General features: G+C 35.4%; 1 pseudogene; it reads left to right on the top strand.

The window, feature by feature from the left end:
* Positions 1-248: 248 nt before the first annotated feature.
* The window catches only part of LOC101587920, a 103414-nt pseudogene continuing 90929 nt past the window's right edge, over positions 249-12733 (top strand).

Below are 12733 nucleotides of genomic sequence, written 5' to 3'. Positions count from 1 at the left end.
AATGGGAAATCAAATACTCAAACATGTGCACATGACAAGGACACAGACTGGGAGAGTTGGAAACAGAAAGTCATAGAAGGACTTCTTAAACAAGAAGTTTGTGGTTCCTGAGTGGCTTCCTGTGGCAGGAGGTGACCCCTGCCCTGGAGTTTGGCCTTCCCTTTCTTATGGTTCCCAAGTGCCAGTCTTCACTCACTCCTCCAACTAAGAAGACCTGACTGTCTCCAGATCCCAAACTGGAGGCAAAAATGGGCTTGCTGGGCCACCTCAAGGGAGAAAAAAAGCAACAAGAAGCAACTGAACACATCAATGAAGTACACAATGAAAGAGACAGACTTAATGAACAAGCCAGTGAGGAAATATTGAAAGTAGAACAGAAATATGATAAAATCCACCAATCAGTTTTTCTTTTGCTTTTTATTAATTTTATTGAGAAACAAATAGCAATGAGACAGTTTCAAAACCAATTAGTAGGACAGTTTCAATAATTATTACATTGCATATTGTTGTCTTTGTAGTGGTTATTTATAGTACAAGATGCAGACATGATATCCTGTCCAAATACTATTAGTACAAATCTTTCTTCTCATTGAATTAAGAGAAAGTAGCTGTATATCTGTCCTATTTTGTATATCCACATACAAAATGGTCCTTCATTTATATCCCCTATTTCATTTAGTTTTGTCAGAGATGGGTATTCCAATGACATTTAAATGTTGTAGGTGCATAAATTCAGCAAAATATTCCAATATAGTCTAGTAGTCCCTCATAGTAGTGGGCTATTCATTTTCTCAGGAGAGATTAGAATTGATCATCAAAATCCCAAATTTTGGGGCAACAACATTTGTTCACCATCCACAAATGTTTGTGCTGCCTGGGGAGGAAGACAAGGAAGCTTTGCATTATTTGACCAGAGCTGAAGTGACAATTTGAAGACATCAGATCAGGTTACGGAATAGGTTTTTATTTTGATCAAAATCCTTACTTTAAAAATAAAGTTCTCTCCAAAGAATTTCATCTGAATGACAGTGGTGATCCGTCTTCAAAGTCCACTGAAATGAAATGGAAATCTGGAAAAAATTTGAGGAAATGTTCAAGTCAAATGCAGAATAAAGCCAGTAGGAAGAGGCAGCACAAAGAGTCTGAGAACTTTTTTACCCAGTTCACTGATCACTCGGACATTGATGCAGATGAGCTAGGAGAGGTCATCAAGGATGACAGCTGGCCCAACGCACTGCAGTACTACCTGGTTCCCTACAGGGGTGACAAGGAGGCTGAGGGGGATGAGGAGGACAATGACCAGGAGGAGGAGGAGAGGCTGGAGGACATTGACTAGGAGGGTGATGAGGACAAGGGCGAGGAGGATGAGGATGGCAAGGAGGGGGGTGAGGAGGGCGAAGGAGATGACCAGCTGAATATTAACAGATTCCAACCTTCTTGTTTTTCTATTTATTTATTTATTTATTTATCTATCTATCTATTTTACTTTCTCCAGTCCCTGGGAACAAATTGCAGTCTTTTTTCCCCATCATGCCCAGTCGCCCTGTTCTTGAGGTCTCTCTTTTCAAACACCATGGTTCTAGACTTACTCTGTGGGGAGAAATTACAGAATACAGTGGGACAAGGATTTCCACAGCCTTCTTTTCTCAATTCATTTCAATCCCCTCCTGTCTCCACAAACTTTTTGGAATCAACAGCACCATGCTCTGTGGGAAAAATAAAAATTTCTGCAGTCCTTGCTGTCCTGGAAGCTGGGGGGTGCTTGGCCCTTGTATTGTAGTGCATAGAATTCTGACTATGTTCCTCCTTTCTCTATATATTGGGCTCAGAGATTGCACTGTGTCTCTATATGAATATGGACAGTTAGCATTTACCAACCTGTACCTGTCTTTCTCTTGTTTGCAAAAAGATTTTATTTTTTTTTAAAGAAATGGGATGTAGAAGGTCAGCAAAGGGTGGGTTTGAGATGCTTGGGTGGCCTAAATGGCCATTTGAAAGCATGGCTTCTCCTTTGCCATGTTTAATTGTGCTGTTAGCAGACATTCTTGTAGTTTAAGATGACACTTTTAAAATAAAATTCTCTCCTAATGATGATTTAAACCCTGCCACTCAATAGAACCTGTAGTTTTATTTGGAATTGACACTCTCTATTGTAATTTTGTTGGTTTATTTTTAAATTCTTTCTTTGTTTTCACTGGATAGGAAAAGGTGATGTACAGTTTTAAATGTTCAAAGTGTGCAAGGTGCTTTGTTACAATAAAACTACAGATTACACACACACACACACATATATATATATATATATATATATATATATATGTTTGAAAGCCCTAAGATGCTGTATTTAAAAGAACACTATCATAAACAGGTATATCTTATATTATAATCTATAAACAGAAAGAGTTCACTCTACATACAATGGGAACTTAATAGTCAGAATATTTAAAGAATTTCTAAATTCAATGAAAACAACAATAACAGTGTTTTTAAAAGGGTATTTTTTTTAACAGAAGATAAATAATTTATATGAAAACTTAGGGCCAGGGAGATAACTCAGTAGAATCAAGTGCCTGCCTGACAAGTGCAGGGTCCTGAGTTCTGTCCTTGGTACTGAAAAGAAAGAAAGAAAGAAAGAAAGAAAGAAAGAAAGAAAGAAAGAAAGAAAGAAAGAAAGAAAGAAAGAAAGAAAGCAAACTATTTTGTGGCAAAAACAATATTATGATTTAGAAGTTCTATACTCATATACCAAGAATTAAAATGTAATCCATGGTATAGATATAAAACATTAAAGTACTTATAAACTTCTAGTGGTGAATTTATTTATAAAACTACCATAAAATAATTTTACACTACTTAGTAAAACCAAAGATGTGACTATTTTAGGACCAGCTTCCTAGCTATTTAATCTAGAGAAAAACACAAGACAGCACTATTTGGAAGGACTAAATCTTGAAACAACCCAATCCTTCATTGACAAGAAAATAGATAAATAAGATGTGATAAGAATACGGAATTGGACACCACATAATTTGGAACTCAGAGAGGTACCTCATCAATTAATGACAGCAAAACACAATGGAGTAAACAAAAATAGATCTTAGTATATGAAATATTACTATCAGTTCTGGAAAGTTTCCATTTTTAAATTTTATGGAAAAGCAAGAGAAGAGTAATAGTAAATTTAACTTCAGGAGCTAACAATGTAAACATAATTAAAGAGAGGAAAACAAGTCCTTGAGGGAGATATGATGGAGATAGATAATAGATAGATAGATAGTCAAAATGCTTCATATTTTAAAATGGATGGTGAGTGTGAGATTTTTTAAATTATAGTTTTAAAGCTTACACATATAATATTTATATTTTTCATGTGTGATATGATTTATACCAATTTGTAACAAGGAAGCACAAAATTCAGGAATAAATATTTTTTACATATCTTATATTAAAAAATATATATGCATTGCAATGTGAACATAAACTCAAAGTCATGCCTTGAAAGTAAATTTTGCCTTCATATTTTCAAAACATTATCAGGGAAATAATTTGTTAAAATATACATTAAAGGGGGCGGGGAGATGGCTCAGTGGAATAAGTGCTTCCCTGGCAAGCACAGGGACCTGAGTTCAATCCCCGGTTCCACACAAACACACACACACACACACACACACACACACACACACAATTTTAATATACATTAAAATTAAAATCTTTTAGTTAAAATGAAAATGTTTGAAAAGTTTTACAATTAACTAAATTAAACTAATCACTTTTGGTTTTTTAAAACTAATCACTTTTGAATGCAAATCCACAAAGATGCTTTATATAAATTACTAATTTTCCAAATTAATGATATCTAAATTGATGATATGTTTGTTTAAGTAAGAAAAGTAATACTAAAATATTAAATAAGATGGAATTTGTTGAACAAGAGGACTGAATTCTTTCATGGAAATATCTAATTATAAAACAATAATTTCCTAAAGTATTTTCTAACTTGAATTTTGCTCTTGTACTTTGTCTCAATTTTAGACATGACAATGAAGAGTAATTTAAGTAGGCTTTGATTTCACAACTTCCTGTATTCATACATCTCTTCATGTATTTATACATTCTTTGAGTTCTCTAGAGAATGCAATGAGTTTTCTTACCTATTATTTTATTTTACATATGCTACATATATAATAAAAGTTGCACCAATATTAATTATGAAGGAATAAGATAAAGTGAGGAAAATAATATAAAACATTATATAACTAAGAATATTAGCTGGATGTGGTGGTTCACATCTGTAATGCCAGCATTAAGGAGGCTGAGGCAGGAGGATCGCCATGAGTTTGAGGCCAGCCTGGGCTACATAGTGAGCTCAAGGCCAGCCTCAGTTGCATAGTGAGACCCTGTCTCAAAAAGGCAAGAAAACAAAAAGAAAATAGAATGCTGGGGACTGCATTCATCAGTGCTTACTAGAAACAGATACGAAAGAGTGAAAAATATCTGTCTGTGCACTGAAGACTCGAAGCATCCAGTCAAGGGCTTGGAGCCTAGAGCAGTGTCCCATACAAGTCTCTATCAAGGAGTTACACCTGAAAGTTCCAGGCTGGTGGTGGAAGCTAAAATGTTTGTGTCCACAGGGTGAATGATCTGTCCTAGAAACCTGAGAGAACTGCCCTGGAAGCCAGGAGATGACATCCAAGATGAAGACAAAGATTAAAGCTCCCTTGAAAGAAGATATTAGCCAAAGCATCTTCAAAGAAATATCACTAAAAAGTAGGTTCTTCAGGAAAATCAGCAGCATGCGGTCCCCACCACCACCGCTCTCCTTTATACCATTTGGGCAACAGCCCTAATATGATTCTTTCATGCATAGAACAGTGCTGATGCAGTTCTGCTGGGTGTTCACACTCAAATTGGCTATTAATTAATCCATCACAGGACTAACTAGAGATTAGGTAGTAGAGGTCAAGGTTTTTATTTTTTCCCTTTACCCAAGGATACATAGAAATTTACATTTGGTAGTATATGCTTTGTAAATTTTTTGTTCCATTACCCTGAAAAAGATTTTCCAGATGAATTTTATTTTGTTCATGAGATAAATTACAAAAAAATTAAATTACAGTTTTACTATTTTGTAGTTTGTCACTGAAATATTTTTTTTTTCATTTTTAACCATAAAGTGCCTTACTTTCTTCGTTGCTAAGATAAAACATTCAACACCAACAACCTGAAGAAAGGTTTCATTTGGCTCAAGGTTTCAGAAGTCTCAGTGCCTCTAAGCTCTTCAGAGGACCTGGAGGGAGGAAAGTTACTCCCATCTTGGCAAGTGAGCTGCACAGAAAGAAGGAAGGAGCCAGAGAAGACAGTATGACTTTTCTGGTAAAGCCCCTGCCCCTGAGCATGCCAGCTATACCTTCTCCCTCATGCAATCACCTTTCAAAAGTCCTACCTCTAAGTTCATGACGAATGAACTGATGAGCACATTCTACTTAGATCTAAACCTTAAAATGAAGCATTTAATCCAAAGAAGAGAGATAAATTTTTCAACAGTGAAGCTGAGTTTAGGTTCCTATGTCTTACTATCCTATTCACAGTTCATTCTGTATTGCATTCTCTCCGTACTTGGCTATGAGCTTTTCAATAATGTAGTTGTTTATATTTCACATATAAGTTATAGTAAGCAGTGTTGCAACAATGGAAATAGTGTAATTTTATAATAATATAACATAATGAAAAGTTTTCTTATATTTTTAATAAGAATTCCACAACTAGAAATATTCTATCCATATTATAAAATCTAGCAGTTTTTATGATGTAAGGGAAATTGCTATGTATGTTAAGTTTAGAATATGTTTAAACTTTAAGTAAAATATATCATTGGAGATTTAAGGAATGAAAAGAATGATATAGCAAAAACATCACTATATAACTGCAGTTTCAATAATGTATTAAGCCATAGAATATCTTCAAAATTGTATGTAAATTTAATGAATGTATAAATGCATACTTTTATATGCTCTTTTTAGTCTCCAGCTACTGTAAATCAAGCCAAAATTAATAGAGAATTATTGGGCATGGTTTGATAACTAATTCATTTGTTCTAGTCTAATACAGATCATTTTGATTAGTTTTAATTATACATAGAAAGTAATGCCATACTAAACAAATATTTGTTTTTCAATTTGACCACAAGCTTGAAACAGTTGTTAAATGTGGCTAAATGACAGAGAAATTAATAATTACAAATATAATTTGCATACATTGCTAGGAGTACAGGAAGCCGTAACTGCATGAGTGTGCAGTATATTAAATTTATTTGTTTAGTAAAACAAAATGTTCCTCCATTTTGTGTAGTAGCTACATTTCACTGTTAGTAGGTTGAAGCACATCTGTTAGAGCTCATGTTGCACACCAGTATGAATGCCCAAAGGAGATCATCCGGAAAACTGTTCATTAGCTACAGAAATGATATTGGAGCCACTGATAGCGGTACTGACTCATACACTATCCGGGAAGAGTAACCAGTTGTGGCAGTTAGGATGGGAGTTCAGTTGCTTTGGGGATCAACCTGGGTATTAGTGAAGCATATTTTTTTTTTCTATGCTGTTAGTACAAGGTCTACGGGGTCTCACTACGTAGATTAGACTCATAGTGATCCTCTTGTGTTCAGCCTCCAAGCTCTGGGATTACAGGTGTGCGCCATTCCACCGTCTCAGTCACCGTCTCAGAGCGCCCCGGGTGTGGTACTGGCAAGGCATTGGGTGCAGTAATGGCAAGGCACTGGGTGCAGTACCGGCAAGGCACAGGGGATCAAAGTGAAGCATATTTATGGGCGTTTCTGCTTAGGTTATGAAAGTATGTCATTGGCTGAAGTCTGTCTGGCCCCTCCTTCCTTGTGCTCTGAATCCCTTCCCTGGCTCTGCCACTGTCCACCAAGAACTCAACAGCTCTGCTTCGCAGTGCCCTTCCACGGTAATGTCTCTGCTTTGCAGACAACCAATGATGAAGCTAAGCCCTGACCAAATTAAAACACTTCTTCAATTTTGGGTGCTGCAATACTCCTTTAAATGGTGGGTTTTGCATTTTGTGTCAGTAATGAGGAAGCTAACATGCCAACAGGTCTCTTCATAGGGGATTGTGAATAGCTTCTAAGGATTCTAGTCAACAAGGGAAGCTGGTCCTCAAGAATCGGAGGCTGCTGTCAAACTGCCTAGACTAAAAAATGCTTCCCAATGATTACGCTAAATCTCTGGACAATTTATTTTAGCCCTTAAACCTATTTCCTGATGTTACTAGAGTACGCCTTTAAGAGGGCAATGAATTGATGCAAAGGTCTCAAATATTTTTGTGCACATATGAAAACACTGACACAAATGAAGTATGATGGGATAGAAACAAATTATTGTTGGGGCCGGGGAGATAGCTCAGTAGAATAAGCACTTGCCTGGCAAGTTCAGGGGCCTGAGTTCAATCCCTGGTTCTGAAAAAAAAAGTTATTGTCATTGATATATATAACTACACTATGAGTTAAGTACATTGAAAAATACCTAGTTGAGTACAACTGTGAAATGGCACAATTTAACAGAAGCAGATGCATTCTGATTCCACAATATAGTAACATAGTCCCTCATCACTTCTGCAAGATTTCCTTTACAGACAACACAGAGTAAGCACTAAAAGCAGGTCTCATGAGGAATTGCATGAGCCATGGGTCAGCAAGTGCCTAAATCTTTTGCCTTCTTTGTTTTTTAGGAAGGGACATTGCCCTACATAAAATCAGAATAGTAAAACTGTACTTATGAGAAAGGAGCATTGTCCCATTGGTTAAAAACAAGGCTTCTTGGAGAAACTAGGTGGAGATTCTGACTAATTATTCACAAGAACAAGCTTTGAAATCCAGGTATCTTGTGAAGATTATGGACATACTCTCAACATAGAACTTGGATGGATGAATCCCCTCCTATGGGGAGAATAGGCTCACAGGTCACAGAATGAGCTCATAGGCCAAGAAACCTAGAATTAGCTCCCAGAGTCACTACCATACAGTTCCTCTGCTCCCCCACAGGATGACCCAAAGATCATTAGGAACTAGTTCCAAAAAGTAATTTCAATTGTATGTTAATTAATTGAAAAATCAATACAGACTTTTAAGTAGGTGAGTAATAAAATATGATTTGTATTTTAGAAAAGTAACTTATTGGAAATGTAAACCAAGCTTTCAATCAGGCAGAAACTCTAGTGAGATTAATTATGAGGTCAATTTCACAACTGAAAAGAAAGTGCTGAATGCCTGAAATAATGCAATAGTTTATTCAACAACATCCACAGAACTATTTCCTTCTCAAAAACTTACAAGTTTAAAAAGTTTCACTCCTCTCTTAGATTCTCTGATACTATCTCTATAGCATGACTTACACATGAACAGCAATACAGATTTTCCTTTTTCACTTTTTTTAACTTCAGATTGAAAGTATCTTCAGAAGAATGATCATCCTAACACTCATCTGTGTCCTCCAGAATGTCTAGTTTATATAATTTTTATAAAAGTTAATTCTTATAGCTTTATTGAACTGGGATGAGAACATAGTGAGTAGATCTGATTAGAATTTAATCCTTGGCCACATCAAAGGCTTAGGCAATTAGTGCACTACACAAGTGCACCTAATGAAGATTAGAAAATCTGTGGGGAGCTGAAACCTAGCTAAATACTGTCATACAGCCATTTTTGATTCCTAAATTGGGTTTACTGCAAAAAAAAGTACCAGAATGGAAAATTATATTTTTTGAATTATATTTTAATCAATGATTTGTAAAAAGAATTGCTTTTAGTGAGTGAGAAAATTTCCTTCCTACGTAGCATGAACACAATGAAAGAGCAGATGACCATGAAGCGGCAAAGGGTGTTTCCCTGCACACAAAACAGAAGAATATCTGACAAACCGAAAGTAATGTAAATATTTTCTGAAAAAGGATGACTTCTTGAAAGAGCAAGAGTTAGAGAAAATATGCAGAGACAAGAAAGTTTCAAGATTTTCAAGTTGCATAAGGTTAACTTCTTTTATAGTAACTCTTTTTGTACTATTACTCTTTTTATGATGTTAGTTATAATTAACATTTACTGAAAATTTATCATTTTCAATGTTTGACACATTTCATGTATTATATCATTTAAGCATTTTTAGATGACTCCATTATAAGTTATTTTCACATCTTTAGCCTCTATATGGAAAATATAAATTTTACATTACATTTCTCAAGATCACATTGATAGTTAATGGCATAAATTGGATCTAAAGTGCAGTTTAATTATTACCCTGCAATGTTGTTTCATTTCAGAATGTGTGGAATAAGAATTTGGTAATTATTCATCATTCACAAAGTAAAAGCATGGATATATTTGTAAGAGAATAGAAATGCTACCTTATTGATGCAAGATAGTGTTTGCTGATATTTTAACAATCCCAAATGTGATTGATTTCACTAAGTGTCAGAAAATTTCTAAAAAGCTAAACATAGAACATAGTAATAAAACTTGAATAAATTATCTAGATACTTGTTATTTATAAAATTTTGCTATAAGTTCTTCATAAAACATTGTATTGCACAATAATATAAATATGAATCTTCAAGCCATTGATAGGTGTAGGGCAAGCTGAGTGGCATATTAGAGACACTACGAATGACCATGTGCTAAATTTTTCTTAGGGGATAAAGAGAGACAATAAATTCATAGTGTGCAGGAAGATGCTGTAATAAAATAATTTTAAAATCCATTGTCTAAACTCATGTCTAGTTTCTTTGCAAATTTACTTGATGATCAAATTAATTTCAAATGTTTTACTCACAGACATTTCAAATTTTGCAGAGAAGATCATTTTTCTTTGGAGCCAAGATAGTAAAGTGTTTGTCAAGTTTGCAAATCAAAACTTCACAAATGAATTTAATTTTACCTCCTACCTTGTTTTTATTGCAAAATGTACTGAAGGGAAAAGGATAGTTTAGTCTAACTGTATGGAAAATTGTAATTTGTGGTTAAGAAGAATGTCACTAATACTATGTTATATCTGTAGACCCACATACGAGCACATTATATCAGAAAAGAATTAAGCATCCATGAATTGATGGGCTGTCAAAGAACTTCTTCCATAGACATTCTTTTCATTTCATTATGAAAAATACACTTACTGCAAATCACATTCATATGGCAATTAGACAAATATGGCTCCTATTTCAGAACCTTCCCTTAGTATCTGTAAAGAATTTGGTCATATGATGCCTAAACATTCTTAAGATGCAGAAAATCATTTAATTTTGTATTATATCAATATAACAATAGTTCTTTCAGAGCAATTGTAAGAAAGACATATTTAAAACAAATTCCCTGACATAGACAGGTCTCTTGGAAAATTCTGCAACAGTTAAACATTAGATTATGAATTTATCAGCCAAGGCCCATCGAGTGTGTGGGAGACTTTACTGGTTCCCTGTGCATGTGGGACCTCTCTGGACCAAAACCCAGGCATACCACGTGAGTGAAACCCTCTGCCATGCTCTTGGGGCCCTTCCACCCCTCCAGAGCCCCCACCCCCAAGCCTGCCAAAGGAAAGAAAACTTCTGCGACACTATTGGGACCCCCAGATTCAGACCAAGCCCAGACCCAGCTAGTGTGTGGAAGAGATTCCACATTCCCCTGAGCCCCATGGGCCAGGGACACAACATACGAGCACCACAGGTTCACCGCTGGACCAATTAACAACTGGGACCACCTCTTATTGAGAAGATTTGCACGTCAAAAGAAATTGCCAACAAAGTGAAAAGATAACCCACAAATTTCAAAAAAATATTAACTAATAAGCACTCGACAAAAGTCTGCTCTCTCGAATTTATAAGGAACCATAAAACATTACAGCCCCTAAATTTAAAGACCCAATCCAGAAATGGGCATCCGAGATGAACACACGCTTCTCATAGGAGCAAATTTAAAAAGCGAATAAATACACGAAAAAACGCTCCACATCACTAGTCATCCATGAAATGCAAATTAAAACAACACTGAGATGCCATCTCACCCCAGAAAGAATGGCTATCATAAAGAAATCAACATACAACAAATGTTGGAGAGGCTGTGGGAAAAAGGGAACCCTTCTCCACTGCTGGTGGGAATGTAGACTGGGGCAGCCATTATGGAAATCAGTGTGGAGACTCCTTTAAAAACTAGAACTGGAAATCCCATACAAGCCAGCTAGCCCCCTGCTGGGAATTTTCCTGGAGGAACTGAAAATATCATATCATAATGATATATGTGTACCTATGTTTATAGCAGCACAATTTGTGATAGCCAAATCTTGGAAAAAACCAAGATGCCTCTCACATGAGTGTCTGAAAAATATGTAGTATTTTTATACAATGGAGTATTACTACACTATAAAGAATGATAAACTTGAAGTATTTATTTTTATGCCACTTAAAGATATACTCCTAAGTGAAATAAATGAGACCGCCATGTGTAAATATCATATAGTCTCCCTAGTACAAGAACTCAAAAGAAGAAATACAAATAGAAAGGTATAATGCAATTAAAAGGAAAGTGAGCATTTGAGGTTTGAACAATAAGATGACGGCAAGGAGAAAAGCAGGGAAACATGACAGTGGAAAGCCATACATATATACGCACAGGATGGGTAAGGCAAGAACCTGAGGAACATCAGCAGGTTTTTGAAACTAGCAGTTAATTGTTAGGATTCTCACCCGGACTAACTATATATACCTGTGAACCAAACAACTGCTCTGAAGATAGCAATGTGTAATAGAAGGTCATGCTTGGAATGCCTGTCATTCTGGTCTTCTAAATATGTACTTCTCGTCATGACATACCAATCACTGCCATACTGTCTCTCAAGTAAATGTTTGTTAGTTTTTTTAAAAAAAGGGTAATAAATTTAAAAAAACAATAACACAAGGAAAAAAAAAGTAACAGGACTGTCCTGCAACAATGCTATAAATGGTCAGATTACTAAATTTCTGTGTGCAAATATATAATTGTTTATTCATATTCTTTAAATATTTTTCATTTTTAAATTTTTTTTCCATATTCTGTAGGGACTTAAAGTTTAACATATCAATATTTGATGGAAAATACCTTTCCATGTTATGCTTAAGATGTTTGATATTCAGACAGATAGTGAAGTTAAACCCAACTGCCTATGTTGTATGTTAATAATAAGCTTCTCTTCTGGTGGGTTAACAACCTAAGTCTGAAGACCAAAAATTAGAGAAATAAAAGGGCTGCAAGAACAGCCAACATTTTGACCCTAGCCTTTCAAGGTAAGTGAAGACTCAGGACTTAGGAGAACCTATACTGTAACATCATGTAACTCAGTTGTGCCTCAAGTTTTCTGATAGAGGAATTTATGGGGCCACAGAGCAATGTGATCCATGTTGTAGAATATGCCTAAGGCAAGTCTCAGGAAGAGAAAATATTCTCTCAGGCTTTCACAGAGAGCAAACTAGTTAAGCAATGGTCTTGAATTATCCACATGGCTGACACTGGCAAACTGTGGTACAGGGTTACGGAATAAATCCTAAGGGTACTTGACTGACCTTATCAGATTCAATAGTTACATTTCTTGTTATATAGTTCTTTTTTTTTTCTTTTCAAAGTTTTATTGATAAACATATAGCAATGAGACAGTTTCAAATCAAATCGAAAGTACAGTTTCAACAAATAATACACTGCATA

This window comes from Octodon degus, unplaced genomic scaffold (genome assembly GCF_000260255.1).
Source record: "Octodon degus isolate 3935 unplaced genomic scaffold, OctDeg1.0 scaffold00028, whole genome shotgun sequence".
Taxonomy (NCBI): domain Eukaryota; kingdom Metazoa; phylum Chordata; class Mammalia; order Rodentia; family Octodontidae; genus Octodon; species Octodon degus.
This window is presented reverse-complemented; position numbering and strand designations above follow the sequence as displayed.